This window comes from Anopheles coustani, chromosome 2 (assembly GCF_943734705.1).
Source record: "Anopheles coustani chromosome 2, idAnoCousDA_361_x.2, whole genome shotgun sequence".
Taxonomy (NCBI): domain Eukaryota; kingdom Metazoa; phylum Arthropoda; class Insecta; order Diptera; family Culicidae; genus Anopheles; species Anopheles coustani.
Window position 1 is genome coordinate 60,080,110 of NC_071289.1, and position 18,472 is coordinate 60,098,581.

Sequence of the window (18,472 nt, forward strand, 5' to 3'; positions counted from 1 at the left end):
CTTTAGGGTTGCTTAATTTGATGAATGGCAGGTTATGTCGTACGTGTCGGAGCACGGTGGGTTAAAAAGCGACCGAACTGACATATGAGGCCTAGGTGAGAGTGTAGCTTTCCCCGGGTGTAATCGTGCATCCGGGGGTTTTCGTCCCCCACCCCCTCTTTTTTACCCTCCCACCGGGGCTCGCGGTTACCCACAGGGTCACGCACACGGCACATCAACCGAGGCCCGTACGCGTGGATCGATTTCCGTGACGGTAAAAGGATCATAATTTTTCCGAAACGCGTGTACAGGTACATCCCACGATCTAAGACTTCATTTTGGGTGTGTGTGTGTGTGTTTGTGTGTATTTGTGAGCGAGTGCGTGTGCCCTGGTGCGTGGAAATCGTTACATTTTATTAGCATTATTTTCCAGCGTGGGCTTTTATTTTGGAGGTCGTACGGTATTTTATTCCCTCGTTGTCTTACACCTCCCCCAACCAGGAGAATGTAGTTCCGGCTGAAGCACGAAGAACGAGCATGGACGAAACGGTGGGGGAAAAAAAGCAAAAGTAAAATAATACTACCACAAAGATAACGGACGGTAACAATGACAGGAACGCTCGCCATGTCGGATCAAGAATGTTCGTGCCAATGGTTTGAATTCACCATTTCCAATCAATTTGTTTGCCTACCTTTCGGAACGGAAACTTCCGGCAAGAAAAGGGAAAAACTGAAAACCCGAAGACGGAGCTAAATTGAATTGAATGGTCGGAATTGGCAGGCAAAAAAAAGGGATCGTTAATGTACGCACAATCTTTCACAAACAACCTTACCGTGCCGGTACAATAATCGTCCAACTCAACGGCAAAACCCTTATTTAATGGACTCTTTTCATCCGGCAACTTTCCTTTCGCATTCCTTCAAACATAATTAAATTTTCCTTTTAAACATACACACGAGTGAGGTTGCGAGTTTTAATCCATTTTCCTACCCGATTGGATTACATTTTGCCTTGGGAAAATCTTTCGAAACTATTCTCCGGCCGAGCGCAAAGTTTGTCTTTGCACGAGTGCCCCTCTCCATGACGCTCCCGAGCGTGGAGTCTCATTAGTTAATTTTGCAAACAACCCATCATAACTCATTTTTCCAGCGTCACAACTTTCCCGGGGGCGATAAATTTCCCCGTCCGACCGGGGGTTTTCATTTTGTTCGACATCTCCCGACCGAGAAAAGCTTTTCGGTAAAATTTGTCAAAACACTGTACGGTTGCCATCGATTTCCAGGAGCTTTTCCAGCACGTGTGGAACGGCGAAACGAAGCAGAAAATGAGCAAATCGGCAAACGGCGCGCAGTGAAACGGGGAACATGAAGTGTGCGCAAAGAAGAAGCAGGGAGAAAAATGAAAAGCATGTTCGGTGCAGGCGCCGGTAGCGGTGCCAAACTTAACCCATATGAGTCACACTAGTCGATGTCACGTTTCAGAAGCAATTTGCATACTTTTCCTCCGACCGAAAGTTTTCCATTGCTCCCGTGTGCGCTCCAGATTCCCCCCGGGGGCAGCCGTCTCACGAAACCGTGACCGATTTGGGTCGCGTGCATGCAGAGTAAAGCGTGGAAAATTGCTTCCTTTTCACCATGTTTTTTCTACAGCTCTAAAGGCACACACACACACATATACACATGCGGACACACTCACTACGTTTTATTAGAGGGAAAACGACGATTGTTAGTGGTGGTTTTCCACTCCTTTTATCGTATCCCTGGCACAGTCTGAAGGAAAACTTTCACACACTTCCTCCGGTTGTATGTTTTTTTTTCTTTTTGCATGGACCCTCCCTCCATCCTTCAAACCCTTCCCAAAACGTTTGCGGTTGTCCCCAGGGTGGAAAAACTGAGAGGGAAGGATTTGCAACTTCAAGATTTTCCTTCTTTTTGTTTCTGCCTTGCATTCGCCTTCCGAGCAGCGTTCGTCCCCTCTTCATCGTTTTGCTTCAAATGAGCACGAGCAGCTTGCTTGCAGATAATTTTCCCTCCTAACAAACTGCACTGATGAAAAGTGACAGCCGAACGGAGAAGTTTTTCTTCGAAATTACTTTTCGCACACTCCTCCCACACACGCCCGCCAGGCACGCCCGAGGGTGTCGTCTTTAACGTGCAGCGGCCGACACATATTGCCGATTCCGCCGGCTGGCGGTGGACTTTTCCGGTGGAAAGCACTTGGGTGCACCCCACCCCTGTGCTCCCACGAGCAGGACAACAAACAACCGCTTTCCCGCCACGGTTTCCGATCGACCGAACACGACGATCATGATACTTAGGATGATGATGATGATGGTGATGAAGATGATGATAGTTTGTTCTGCACATCGGACGACAAACATATCTTGAGCAAGAAACCCGGGGGAGAGCTTTTCCGAGGGGGCAAGGAAGAGTTCCGACCAACGGATGGGTTGATAGGGGAGCAGCAAATGGGTAAGTTTGTTCGCATCATCTCCACTCAGTGAGTTGTTCGTTGCTCTTAAAGAAGCTATCGATACTGAAGGACGTATGAAGAAAATATACTTTCCACACTAATGCCTGAGTTTGACTGGACACGTCTTTTCCGAGTGCACGTTGGTCGGTTGTCAAAAAGAAAAAAGAAATAAATGATGCGCCGGTTGGTTAGCATATGCAAACAACTCCTTCACTCGCTGTTGCCCAGGTATTAAAAAGATATCAAGCAGTGGCGGTGTGAAATAAGAAAGTAAAGTAAAACTTTCCAACTTGATCATTTCCGCTAAGCGATTTCTCATTGCTTGGGTGACACTGCCGAGGAAGGTGTAAGTTTCGGGTACGTTAAAAATGAGTAAAGAGAGAAAATGTACCAAACGAACTTTGTTGATGTATGTAATTTTAGCCAATGTGTATAATTCTGTTAATAGTTACTTTTTCCATTTAATGGCAATCGGTTTAACACGTAATTAAGGCAAACTTTGGCCTTGTTTGTACAAAGAAAAACGATTCACTCAATGAAAATCTTAGATCTTAAAGGTACTTATTATTTTTGTGTTATATCATTAACACGGTGAAAAATACTGGAAAACGGACATGAAAACACATAATCAATGATCAAAATTCTTCAAGACAGTTTAATGCCATGTTTTTTCTCATATTTAGCCTCACATACGTTACATCATCCAAGATCGCGAATCTTCTAAACATAAAAGCTCCAAAAGATCACAGCTCATAACAGTTTCTTTTTGGATGCCACATTGATTGACACTTCCACTTAGCAATGGGTAATAGCTTTCCTGTATTTTCTTTCAACTAATTGGTTCGTTTAATTGACCTTTTGACCCGAATAACGGAACGATTAAGCCACTTTACCATATGGCTTTCCCTTCGGTTTCTTTGGCCTTTTACGGTCCTCCAATACAGTTTGCGTCTAGATCGAGGCTCCTGGTTGAAGTTTTAAACGTTCTTTTTAAGTACCAGAATACTCTAAAATTCACAGCAGTTGTTTTTTTTTCGTGCATGAAGAGTGTAACAACATTCAACTTGTTAATGTGCTACGACTGATTTAGTTTGAAGATAGAAACAGCGCTATTAAATTTGTTCGGAACTCTTAAAGAATTCTTTTCTGCAATAATAAATTATTGTTGTAATCAGTTCTGTCTATGTTTAGTATCATTCATCATTGCAAAGGATTAAAACGAATTTATTTGAGAATATTGTGTGGCGCTCGTTCGTTTGTTTGATGAACGAGAATTCAATTGTTTTTTCCATAGAAAATTACATACTGGTAAAATTTTCGGTACATTGTTTATTCTCACAACAAATGGATGCTGGCAGTACTATTGCATTTCCCGACCACCTATTTTATCCATTTCATTTCTGGTACAGCGGTGCGAAGCTCAATCCAAACGGAAGGTATATTTTATGTTGGAAAATTTTACTGCGAGTTAGATTTCATTGACCCTTTTGTGCGTCCTTTTTATGTTCGACAAAGAAACAGCAATCGGTAGAGGGTGTGGGAAAGGATTTGTTATTTTACAGGAAAACAGCACCCAACCCCCCACTCTAAACCTGGGATCGCAGGATGGTGGAAAGTCGATGAATTTTTCATTTCGATTAAAGCCTGTTGTTACTGACACCCAACAACACCGAACACATGCGAACACCCCGGGTGGGGGTGTGGAAAATACCCGGGCCTCCGATCCGGGGAATCGTTTCTATGGGAACGATATGTGGTTTACCTGGCAATTTCCCACCCGAAACGGATTTGAGCGCCGTCAGGCTGGGTATGGTATGGATTTGGGCTCGGGTCGGGTTAACCCTTTTTCTCGACACGTGGAAAGCCACTTCTTACTTTCGAAATGAAGCGCCCGGTGTGGGTTGCAGGGTGTGAGGCTTGTTTTTCTCCCTCCCCCTCAGAGAGGAATAACGAAGGGGAGCGTGCCTGAGCGAATCAGGGTCAGTGACGGGCGGCCCACCTACGGGGTGAGTGAACCGGAATAAAAATAGCAAAACCCATCGCATGGCGCTCGTCTGCAACTGAACTGAAGGATTAGAATGATGGTAGTAAAATAAATCAATTCCCATGTTCGGGTGGATGCTGAGGGGTTTCTCTTTTTTGTCCATTGCCAGTGGGACAACAAGGCTCATCTCTGACGACTTCGGGTAGGATAATGTTGGCCGATCGATCCCCGAACGCGATGGCCCGGTGTAACATTGTCGAAATTGGACAAAGATTGTTTTTACTGCCCTTCGGCGGCGAGGTGACGGTAGTGATGGTATTGTTTTGGATTTTCTTTTTTAGCTGCACCTAAATAAATACACATGTCTTCCGGTGGGACCGTTGCCAGACGCAGAAAGGTAAAGCGCTTGTTTTTCGACCTTGAGCGACGGTTCCATCCCCAGATTGGTCTCGTGTGTATGTGTGTTTGTATGTGTGTGCACGTCAATCTAAATAAGTAGCGGCACCGTTTGGCTTCGGGCCATAGATCAATCTTGAGCTGTTTTGGTGCAATGACTATTTTTTGACCTCCGGCTCATTTGTGATTCTTTTAAGGCTTTGGCTGACGTCATAGAAATGCTACTTATTGACCTTGACGACCGAGCAACCATCGAGCGGCCATGTTACAGTTTAAGCTCGAACAGTTCTCACATCAACGTGACCGAGCTTCTACGGAAAGTCGTTTTCCATTCTCCCGCGTTCGATTCAATCATTTCCAATTTGGAATCATCCTTCCGAGAATGTGCGACATGTTAAGTTGATTCTCCAATTCAATCGCTGTTCATTTCACATTGTCACGTTAATTAATAGAATCTCGCTGGGTAGAACGTTTCGAATGGCCTGAGTGTGCCCCGATTTGCATACTGGATCGATAGAATGTGAACCCGAACCCGGTGGCGAATGGAAAATGGCACACACACTGGCTCACTTTTCCACGCCAATCGCCGAGCAGGATCGTCTGCTGCAGTGGCTGGCGAGCAATTTTCGCTCTCGTTTTTCACTGTCAGCGTCCGGTGGCACGGAGGAACCCCGGCCCCCGGCTCGGACGCCTACCAGTAACCCGACACTGCACTGGATGCGCGGTTTGCGCCCTTATCAAGCGCCAAATCTTTTCACCTCGTTTTTCAGGTGGCGCATCGTTCGTTCGTTTCGTTTGCAGAAGGGCTAGAAATTTAGGTCGGCCCTTCGACGGGTGCGGGTTCCACGGGGGTGGTTTGCGAAAAAGGGGTAGGAAGCGCACGTGAATGGATGAGCGCGAGGATATACAAAGCTACCACATTCCGCCATTGTTTTTCCTTCCATTCAGTGCACTTCCCCACCTCCGCAAGTTCTTTGGCGCTTTGTTATGCCATGCCGGTTTTTATTTCCTTCCCCAAATGTTACTTGCCTTTTCACTGACAAAGCGGTTGGAAAGCAAACAGATTGGAATGGGGGTACTTTTGAGCCAGCTCGTCATTAGATAAGGAACGGTCGGACCGGTCCGCGGCATTGTTCGGGTATCCGGCTGGACTTTAATTTGCTTGCTTTTTTGCCGGGAAAGTGTGTTTGAAGAAACACTCCATTTGTTTTACCTTACCGTAATGTTACGTTTGGACGTTGATAAAGGAGGTTCGTACGAAACGTGGCGTCGCTTTTGTTTCTCACGAATGATATTATCCTTCTTTAGCCCAAGCGTGTATTACACATTTTGTATGATTTATTGAAATGCAATTTTCGACAACGATTCTAAATATTATATATTTTGATTTCATATATCTCAAAATAGTTTTTTTGAAGCTTCTTATCTAATAGAATCAAAGGGTTTTTTCTGCTGAACATTAATTGAAATTGAGTAAACATGTTAAAGCGTTTTCACCAATTCAGATAAGTATTTGAATAATATGCCACATTAAACATTTGAATTAAAAAATACAAGATAGATCTTTTTAAGTATAAAAGAAAACAAGCCATATTTAAACTAAAGGAATGATGAAATTGGACGTAATCAAAATGAACTCCTAGTCTGCAAGCGTGAGGTCACTTTTAATTCTAAACATATTTTCGTTAATAAAATGTAGCAAAACTCAAATGGGTTAGTTTCATAATCTTATTGAAACGTTACCGACTGTTCAATGAAGCAGAATAAACCCAAAAATGTAAACAAGGTTCTGCTCTCTGCTTGTGAGCACACCCTAAACTTTCATTCAATCCATCATCCATCAACGGTTGGCAGTATCTACTTCTAAGAAAAGTAAAGTGTGTCAGTCGGTAAAAATATTGACTCAGCTGTGATCGATCACTTCCTTCCCGCGAACTGACTTGTTTTGAAGCCCGTCAATCACAAAATCATTAGGGCTGCGGGTAAAATGTTGTCAATTCGACATCTGGGCGAACGGAAACAAGAAATTCGGAAGGAATCAAACTCCCGGATCCAGCGACGCAGAAACGGATGACAAACAACTCCATTCCTGTCAAAATGCACACTGCAGTCTACGGTTGATGACACGTTCGTTGAATTCGGAAAATGGCCATGCCCTGGGCCTAGAAAACTCGGTACGGTTCGCTGACATAGTGACATAGAAAATGAAAAACAAATAACGCCGTCTAACCGGCGGAAAATGGAGGAAACTTTTCTTGCAGATCGTGCCTCTGTTCGTCGCAGACAGCGAAAGAAAATTGAAAAAAAGCACTCTGTCATGTTGATTTGGGTGCACGAGCGTTTTTGATCAAAGGCAGACAGGAAACATGTTTAAGCTTTCGGTGAGGCTGCAATAAGGAAGTTTGCAGAGTGCCTAAGAAATAAAAAAAAAAGCAAAAATGCGTGCTACACAATTGTGTTTGAGCAACTTCCGATAACAATGATGAAAGCAGCTATTCCACTATTGCCACCACTTCTCTGCACGAACCGGAAAAACACCCCACAATGCAACACCGCCCGTATGAAAGTCCTGAAAGACCACCGACTCTTCGTGGCCAACTGGCAGCCAGCGCAAGATGCAGCTCTTGCCGACGCTTTCGTCAAACACAGAAACATGTGTCAAAGTCAATCGCAACGGAATTTGCCGGCAATAGACGGTGCTTGGGGCTTGGATTGGTTCAAGAGTTTTCCGGCAGGAAATGTGCGCCCGCTTCGGCGAGTCTTCGAGGCATCTGGGGAAAATGCCAGCTCATCGACGTTGGCAGGAAGTGTTTGGCTGGAGCGCACGCGGGACCTGCCGCTGACGGGAACTCTCCCATTGCATCAATTGAAGAGGTCGAGTTTGCCTGAGTTTGACAAATAGCAAACGTTTGCCGGGGGAAAACGATCGTAGTGCTGTGGCACTAAGGATAACAAGGGAAAAGTAAAATGGCTGGAGTTTCTGCTGCTAGCTTGAATTTAATTTCGCATGGGAATGATGGCGTGTTTTAATGATTTTTTATCATGGTTTCTGTTTTAACTACGAATCATTCCTTCTTTTAATTAAAGAAAATTTCTATGAATCACGAATCTTTTGAACTTTTAATTCAGGAAAACTTCTGCTAGCTACGACCTACAAAATGCAAAACTAAAAGTAACAATGCCTTTTTTCAAGAAAAGCTGTCTAAAATAAAGTTGGGATGCTTTTGATTCTTGAATATTTTAAAAATTGTTCGAAATTGAATAAAGCATGAGAAAACGTATCGATCAACATATTTCTCCAGCTAACAAAAAAACATCTTGTACGTAAAAAATCAGAAGCCATCGGTACATTCTGCTCCTGTTTCCAACGAACAGTTGAAAGCAAGAAAGAAGAAACGGGCGAAAGTCGCTTTCGTTTTCTGGGCGTCGAAACCGTCACTCACCGCAATGCAAATATTGAACGTATAACATGCATAACTAGCTTCAAGTTTCCTTCGTCAACACCACTGTCGGATCGATGTCTTCCCGATTCGTTCGCTTCCACGCAGTAGGTTGGTCTGGGAAACCAACATGCTTCCTCGTGGAAGTGTCTACGGCGGTGCGGGTGGGCGGAAAACCCGATGATGGGAAAGCGAGAGCACACAATAACAATCAAGATGTATCGTATTTCGATTTTATCCAACCGAATTCAATGCACGTCATCAGCGGTTCAGACTCTTCTATGGCGAGCAATTGCGCACCGAGCTCTGCAGATGTTGTACTGTAAAGAAGAAACGTTGAGAGTTTCCGATTCACAAGGATTTGCAACGGATGCAGTATGTGTGTGGGTGTGTATAAGTGTGTACGCAAATGCAACGACTTATAGGTGTTGGTTTTGGTAGCGACACGAGTTCGTGTTGCAGTTGGCATTCGCTGGAATCGATTTGACGAAAGGTGAACATGTTTGTACTTTTTAAAAGTAGTTGATTAGGTTTCCTTCTCCTGATGCAAGACGTTGTTCGTACGGACACGTCGACCACGATCGATGATGGCACGTTTTGCATGCGGGTGAAATTGAATTCCGTACAGCGAATGTTTGGCCTGATGAATATTCTTCGCGATTCTCCGTCAGCTGTCGATTTGTTTGACTCTTTCGGGGAAGTTGCAGGTTGGGTTCGTTTGACTTATTTTATTGTTTAAGATTCTGTTTCTCAGAGGGAAAAAGAAGGATCGTAAAGTCAAACAACTTCTTTTTATTATTTTCATAACGGTAAACTTTCATTTAGCTGAAGCAATTTGTATAAAACAATCTCTTGAAAATAAAGTATAGTTTTAACTATTTCACTATTATATTTCTTTGATTCCATTATTAATCTCTCAGCCATCAATTATTACACTTTGAAAATAAACTATGGTTGTTAATAATGTTTACAAAATTAATTGCGAATATAAAATCTTTTTCCAATCAAAATAATGAAAATACATGGCTGGCATTCAATATAGCAAGGCAACAAAGCAAAGTATCTCCGAAGTCACGTGCAGTTTTCGAAATGTGCTAACCGACATGTACTTGAAAAATCAGTAAAATATGCATTGTAAATTCACAATTGTAGTTTATGATGGTTGTAAGCGAATTATTTTCCAAAACAACCACCGTTACAGTTTTTATTTTCATGTTTTCGATTGACGACAAAAGTAGATGACCGCGAGGCAAACAATGCGCTAGAGACAGAAGTTGGCGAGATTTGTCAAAATCAGATGCCTTAGAGGCAAAAATTTATGAGCTATTTCAAAAATTCATTCATTAGAAACAAAGTTCAAAGTTCATTAGAAACAATACTACCTGCTGTCGGGACACAGGTTAGTAACAACGACTGGATTAATTGGAACTTAATTGTGTATAGCAGTGCTTATTCTACATTTGATCACATGATGCACTCTGTTCACAAATTCCTCGAGGAAAACCGAAACTAAAACCAACCGGACGCAAACAAAACCGGACAGCCTGGGATGGATCTAGTGAATTACCTGTCCCTTACCTCAAGCCCTAATTACGCCTGATGGATGAGTATCTCATCAATAGGAAAGCATGCGGAAAAGCTCCACTTCATTATTGACCACCGGTTCCGATACGCTGTGATACTACGCCATGGTGCCGGCCGACGAACACAGAGGACGTTTTAATAAGCATGCCATGTGGATGGGTATTTGCGGTTGTCACATTCCCAACTCGGTTCCATTTATTTCACCTTCTTATTTGTGTCCCCTCGCTCGGAAGGGAAAGGGAGGGAGGCTGGCTACGTACGTCGGGTACGTAGATCCCCTTTTTCGCCGTTTGGATACAGGAATATGGAAGGCAAAGGGTCCTCATCCTTATTCATTATTTATGCTCGACCGGTGTTGGTGGAAGGAAGCTATACCGAGCAATATCACCAACTTACTCAACCCCGCAGTCGGTGTTGGAATATGTTTTTCTCAAGGCTTGTAGCCCTTCTCGGTGGTTGGTAGAGTAGCTCCCATGCCAATCCTATGGTCACACCAGCGTCTACGTCCCTTTCCACCAGCAAACCAACCGCAAAACCATCCATCAACGAAGGCGAAGGCGAATGGTGCGCTTGAGAAAACGTGCCGAGGGCCACCCTCGGGGATTGCGAAGACTTACTGGCTCTCCTTGATGTCCCTCGTTTATTCCCGAAATCGTTTGTTGACCTCTCGACCGGAGACCGTCCACAAGGATGTGCCCCGTGCGGTAGGTGCCCTTCCTGTGGGAATGCTCGGCAGTTAAGCTCTACCTTACTTTCTCTCACTTCCTTATCGCTCCTTTACCTATACTCTTATTATTTCTCTCTTGGTTGTACCAGGGTTTCCTTTTACTACTTTAATATTCCTGGCCCTATCTCGCACTCACTTTTGGTCTCTGTCTCCCTTTCGCTCCGTGCCTCTGTCGATGCTGATTACCTAGCATAAATTGTAGTCACTTGTAGTCTTCCAACTCATCGACTCCAGGCTAGTGGAATCGAGCGCCAAGGTAGCTGATGCCTAAATTTATCGAAAATCGTTCGTCTAGGGCGCATTCCATCCATTACGATCCTCCCGTCTTAGCCGGTCGGTGCTTCGAACACGAGTTCCGGATAAATTTTCCCATCCCCGAGAGCCAACCGTGTCCACGGCCGTGCTGGTTGGCATTTCCGCCGGACGGTTCCGTTCATTAATTCCACTCCTCGGGCTGCTCGATGGCGTCAGGAGGTTAGGGCGGAGGGTGAGCGAATCGTTCCGGTGAAGAATTTTGCTACCGGAAGTGGAACCCAGCAGGCAGAGGTGCAAGAAACTGTCCACGGGGAAACTGAGGCGCACGGAGAAATGTCAAAGGATCAGCGGGTGTCGATAATTTTCCTCCATCTATCAACGATCGTATCGTACACCCGGGTGCTGGTGCCTGGTACCGTTGCCTCCCAAATGGGTTTCCGTGTCCGTCAGGCGTGTAATTTATGTAGCACCTGGAATACGCTCGGTCGTTGGACGTTGGAAGCGTACCCGGGCATGAGGGGGTGAGCGGTAAAAATGTGACGGTGAACCGGTTCCATCGATAAGGACGGGTCGTTGCTGATAGATCACCCTCGAAACGTCACCCAAACTGGCAACCGGTGAACCATCCGTCCGGTGAGCCGATAACCTGCGGCAATGAAACGTTTCTTCCGAGTAGCACTAGTTGTAGTGTGCGCACGTCCTACTGGTTCCGGAGATAATATGAAGAGACTGTTACGGCATGGCATGGGACCCCGTACCTTGAACGAAAGGCGGACGATAAGAGCTAGCTGGCGAGAGGTATGGAGTACCGTAATCATGGAACACAATTGCACCGTAATCAGGATCGACAACGTGGAGCATGGATGGCTCTTATATTGTCAATTTCAGAGCACGTACATAATAGCAAAAGGCTGAAGTAGCTCTGCTCGAGACAATTTACAGATGCTGACAACGTAACTTGCACTCGTTTCTTTTTCGATAGTTATGCGATTAATGCTATTTAAATCACGGACAAGGTATGTGCTCCTCTGGTAGCTCACTAGACGAACATACTACTTTACTCTTCTCAGAATCATTTTCTTCAGTTAAAGCTATACTTAATTCGATAAAATTGATCTACCGTATGCGTGATAATGCTTGCACTATCGTACTGACGAGGTTCTCGTTTAACCTGTGCTCATAAATTCTTGGTATTCTATGAATTCACTTAATCCTTAACTCATACCAAGGTAGGCTGTGAACAAAAACACACAAAATACTTAGTTTAGCAGTTGTACCATGACCAAGCAGCAACGTGTTCGCGATTTGTTTCACGCGCAAATGTCGCATAAAGAAATTAGTTTTGCGATAGGTGTGTCCCGGTGGACCGTGAAATGAGTCTTAGATTGGGAAAAGATTGGACAACTAACCTCGAAGATATCAACTGGCCGCCCGCGATCAGCTCGAACTCCGAAGGTTATCGCATCAGTCAAAAGGAAGATCAAATGGAATCCAGTGCGTTCGACGAGGAAAATGGCAAATGAACTAGGCATCAGCGGCTTTACGGTACGAAATATTTTTCGAAGTACGAAACTTTCTAAAACTAAAAAACCTGTCTTCCTTATTACCGACGAGAGCTTATTCACCATCGATACAATTTCTAGATTCGACCGCTATATTATATAGGTCTATATTATATCCCCCTGTACGAGAGGACTGACTATTCCCGTACACAAAGGGTAAAAACTCTTGTAACTCCTTAACGGGCAGGCATGACCAAGAGGACGTTACGCCAAGAAGAAGATAAGATCTCTATCAGTAAAAGACGTGCACGAAGTGTCTATCGGACCAAGCATCCTGCAAATGTCAAGGTGTCATGGCACTAAAATAAATCCGGCCAAATTCCTCCGTATCTACATTGAAATTTTAAACAAGTATGATCTTCCGTAGGTAAAAGAACACTACAGCCCGAAGTCAAATTTTGTGTTTCAACAAGATGAAGCTCCGTGACACCCCTTAAAACATCTTCCTTTCTGGTCGAAAGATATGTTCTCGCCATCTAGCCCGGAGCTTAATCCGCTAGATTACTAAATATGGCGCTTTCTGAAGGCCAAAGCTTGCTCTACATGCCACCCAGCTACGGTATGCCTCTGGAAATTCGTTTAAATTATTGGTCTACAGCGGAATTCATTACATTTTTAGGTTCACCGATTGTTTTCCTTTGTGATTATGATGTTTTCTTTTAACATTAAGGCATTTCTTATTGTTAGTTTACTTACAATTTTCTGACAATGCTAGTTTCCAAGGAAAACTCTTCAAAACCTCGTGCTTTAAACAAAATGGAATACTTAATTTTAATTTATCCCCAACCTTGACTACCACTGCCTTTTTATCTAGCTAAATTATTTAGTGCTGTGATTGGTTTTGTTGGCATTTCAACCTGCACTTATGTGTTAATTCGTTTATATACCCATGCAGCATTTATATTTTGGTTTGGTTTTAGCGCTGGTGGAGTTGTCCAGTGCTGAGCCACGGCGGCACGTTTATTATGGTTTTCATAATTTTGTTTTCGATAGTTTGTGGTTTTTTCAGGTGCGATTTAGCACAGGTATGTGATGCCGCTTAGTACATAATTGTTCTTAAGCATGTTTTGTATATAAAATTGTATATTTTAATATAAAATTATTTTGTTTTCGACGTATAATTTATATTTTCGATTTATAAACAGATTCACGATTTTAGTTAAAAGTTTAGCTTATTCACCCTCAATATTGCGTTTTCGATGGGTGTTTTGAATATGAATCTTTTCCGAAAAACTTTGACCCGTTCCTGGAGAGTGCATTCAGTGTATTCTGAAACCGTATGGAGACCATAATTGTCACAAATAGTTATTCAATCAGTGATTAACATGGTTAATAAACCAAACAAACCTTTCTCTTAAAAATAAACTAAAGAAACTAGATCCCAACAATTTTGAGGTACAATTAGTCTTCCTATGCATTGCTGATACGAAAGTCAACGTTGTCACCATCATTAAAGGGTCATTTAAACACTGATCACGGCAAATCAATGAGCTATTGGAGTGACCAGAAAAGCTGCTCCAATTGAATTCAGCACTCTGCAATCCAATTACGTTTGCGAAAGCTCAGAATACCCTTCAAAGTGCTTGAATTATAAATGCCATTAATTCTATGCCACTTAAAATGGTTCTTTCCGAAGAGTGAAGTTCCTGTCGTTCCTCCACAAATGGGAGACCTGCCATTGTGCAAGGTTGCGCAAGACAATTTAAACTGTCAGATTGTGCTTTCACAAGCCATCACCGACTAAGCACCGGCGTACTTTTGTTGTCACCGGCCACATTGCTCTTTCCGCACAAAAGATGCATTCAAGACCTCAAATTTCCTCCTGGAACGGGATTTTCTTGGAGAAGACGTGTCATAAAAATTAAACATTCCCAGCTCTTGTCCGACGCTTGGTTGGTGGAGCCGATGCTTCCATCTTCACTTACCTTCTCATCCAGCGAATAAAGCTGCCGTTCGTCATATGGTACGCGCGGTGCTCGGATCGGATCTTGAAGCACATCCGTGCCAAAACCTGTCAGTCACGATCATTACGCTCACTTGTCCCGCTCTTTTTTGGGACTGCACCGGATAATAATAGCGCCGCCTCTCGCCCGAACGCCGGGTAACGGTCCAGTTTCCGCTGTGTGGAACATTTACATAAACTGTTTCGTCTTTGGGTTTTATCTTTTAATTAATATGCAATCATAAATTCTGGCAACCCGGGCTTCCGTACGGGCCGGGGCTCGTGTTGCGTTGGGCTAGCAGCTGTGAGTGGCAGAGTGTTGCCAGCAGCGCCATCGCACGTAAAGTGACGGCCGTGTGTCTACAGCAGACCTTTGGTGAAAGAGAAGACGAGCGCTTTAGCCGAAGGCCGAATGTTGAAAGACGTTCCCGTTGCTGGAGTGTCGTTTTGTTTCGTGGCCATGGAGCCCGGTGTTCATCTTCCGTTGATTATATGCCTGTGTGTGTAGCTGTGTGTAAAAGCCTGAAACACCATGCTTGTGTGTCACAAATTATGACGGGCGGCTACGGAACCGGGGAGCAGAAACCGAGCGGAAGATGCCTACGGTTAGGTTAAGCTGACGCAAGACAAGACATTTGCCGACTGTAAGTGCTGTGTTTATGAATTTTTCATCCCCGCTGCCTTGGTGCCACCTCTCACTGGGAGGGGGGGGGGGGGGGGGAAGTGAGGGAAAGGAATGGGAGGGTGATTTCCCGGCCCAAAACCGTTGGAAAATGCAGACCCAAACCAAGACTTTTGGTACGTCTCGTCTTCGGCTACCGCAAGCCGGAACAGGCCCGGTCTGCGCGGGAGTTTACGAGGAAATCAAGCACCTTCCTACCTGGTGCGGCTTTTTCTTTGTTCTATCTTAAGTGCCCAGGCTACGCGTGTATGTGTGTGTGTGTCTGCCATTGTGTTCCCATGCGTCGCCTGTTCATTACGTCCCATTACGATCTCGTTCTGCTGTTTGGCAATTTTCGCTTCTGCAGAACTCCCTACATCAGCAGAATTGTGTATACGAAGGGATTTGCTTCGGGGGGGAAGTTACGATGAAGACGTTCGTGTCACACAAACACACGTACATCCGCACGTCCACGTGGTTGGTTTGAATTCTGAAAATTCTGCCATGAGCTCGAGCGAACGAACGAGAAACTCGCCCATCCTGGAGGTTGGAAAACAAACTGAAGCGCCAGCGGGGCGCGATGTTCGGAATGCTCCGTGTGAGCAACCGGAAAAGCCAACTAGAACGGAAAAAGGAGAGAAAAGTCAGCCAGAACCTCCCCCGGAAGGATACCGTAGCGCGGTCCAAGGGACAGGGGAATGCCAAAGTCAAAGCATTTCCGCTCACATCCATCTTTCTCGTGGTTATGTCTCGTGTGATTTATGTTACAAACACCGGAGTCTTGCCGACTCGTCGTTGCCCCGAGGGGTGTGGGGAGGTTCGAAGAGACGTTGTGTAGTAATCGGATGCCGTACGAGATGTCTTTGATATGATGGAAAATTGTAACATTACTGTACTGCACGGCGCGCATGGAGTTTTCCCTGCCTTCCAATCGGCAAAAGCTGACGATGTTGTGGAGGAGGTGGGAGAGCAGGGCGAGTTGCTGGTTTTGCTAACAACATTTGCCTAACGGAAAACAATCCCTCGGTGACAGCACCACCGGAAGCAGCGTTGAAATCATGGGGTTGGAGAGTGGAAGGGCACAATAATGATAAACCACAATGCCATAAGGGATTAAGCGAAGGGCTTACAGTTGAGAGTATTTCTGACTCAACATTGAGGATAGTGATTTTCCGGCGCGTTTCACTTGCACCAGGAAAATGCTAGCATTTGGCTTTGCAAATGGATATTTTTGGGCATCACAAAAGTACGAGTATCGTAGTTCATGGTTTCCCCAATGATGTACTCCAGGAACTGACTGCCTGATTGCTCGTTCCAACGGTGCCTCGAAAGCGCCAGATGAACCATGATGGCGTGAACCGATTTGAAGGAGCATGAAGGGCAAACTAACGCGTACAAAAGCGGTTTCACGTTGCCTCGTGAAACGGATAGGGATTCGCACGGGAAGAACGATTCTCACAGGGCGCTCGGAATCGGGCGACTATGGCAGCTTGGTTGAATGATTTAATGTTTTCAAAATATTTGTTCAACTGAGACGTTTTCTTTCTCCCACCTTACCTCCCGTGTCGGCTCGTGAGTCCCGTCCCTATGGGACGCCTTTCCATTCGTCGGTGCGTTGGGAATTTCATACGCCTTTTGGGAATAGCCTTCAGTGTGTGTGTGTGTGTGTGGGTGGGTGGGCCGCATTTGGCTAATTTTAAAGCACCTTTATACACACACAAACACACGCCCTCCAACCTGTTATTTCCCGCTTCGGAAAGCCTCCAGAGCGTACGGACGGGAAACACTCTTTTTGATGATTTATGTTACCGCATATATTTTCCGAGGCTCGTCGGGTTCAGGACAGGCCGAACTCAATCGCAATGACAACTGAGCTCCCAGCCTTGAAACATTTTGCTCTCCCCATTTTGGAACACTCGCTTTCTCTCTCGCGCTGCCGAACCGTGTACCGTTGATGGATTGTTTGGGCCCGAGTTTGCCAGCGCCGTCCAATGTTAAGTAGCATAATACCACTTAACTGATGATGTGAGATGGAATTACAAGCAAATCAGTATCAACAGTTTGTACACATCCGGCACCCTCGGAAGGCAGCACACCAACATCCACGTGGCAGCATGCCTACATTTCATGCCTAACATATATGTTCGTCCATGGATCGATGGATGGGAGCCTGTTTGGTTTGTGGTGTGCGGTGGATACTTTCCACCACGTGATGTGTTAATCTCGTGTTTAGCTTTTAAAACAAACAGTTAGCTTTTGTTTTCTTGCTATTTCGGATGATGATATACACATTCGCCCCGCTGGGTTGGAGATAACGTTGTCAAATTGGTGTCACACGATGTGGAGTGAAGGCAGTAAGCGTAAAATTGGCTTCAAATTTGTTGGAACATAAAATGTAAGCGATGGAAAACTTACAGTTTCTTATCATAATGTAAGTGAAAATAACGAAAGACTGGAGACAGAATAGATGAATTTTTGAACTCAACATTAAAGTCCATCTTTTGACTACCAAATGATGCTTGGAGTGAAAAAAGTGGTAGTATCAACATGTTTTTAAGCTGGATTTTTTACCAGCATAACATCACGTCTCATTTGTAACGGTATAACTCAAAAGGATATAAAAGGAATAACAGGTAAAAATATACGATCATTTCTGAAACGAACACAAGCTCCCGAAGCATCATTACAAAACGACATGTCTTTCTTTCTTGTCAAGAACGGTCGTTTATGCGATACATTTGGTTTTGGCCCGGTTAGGAAATACCGTCACAGTCGAGATTTCGCATTACGCTGGTAAGAACACCGTTGAAATTTCATCTATATTTTTCATTATTCCCTAAGCACCATTTGACAGGCGAAGAAATTAGCTGGATATATTCTGCCACAAATGTTCATTAAATGTAAGAGTCATTTCAGCAATGTTTCCTGTGTCAAATAAAGTTTGAAAATACTACCACAGCCAGTTCTACAAATGGATGTATTTTATTATAAGATACATTTTCCTTTTCAACCTCAAAACACTGTGGGAGGTGAAAGTAAATTATTTTCTGGAGTAGCAAATAAGAAAAAACACACACACACACACATTTACCACAGAAAATAATTCCGATCCCATTTATTTACCACAATCATCGCAACAGTTGCACCTTTGTCCGCCATGGGGGTGCCAACAATGAGAGAGAGAGAGTGGAAAAGAAATACATCATGGCAGTCCGTTTGCTATCTTATTTCACTCCCTGGAAACCGAATCCATGGATCCCGTGGAGAGTAATTTTCCTTTTGAACAGTAATTTTTCCTATCGCACCCGCCGCCACCACCACGGACCCGGGGTCCACTCGACGAACCACAGCGTTTTTTTCCCCCACTTCACCGTTCCACACGAAGAGGGTGCCGATGCCGATCCCTTGTCGCTTGAATGGCACTTATTGTTCAGCAGACCGTACTTGAATTAATAAAAAAAATCAAACA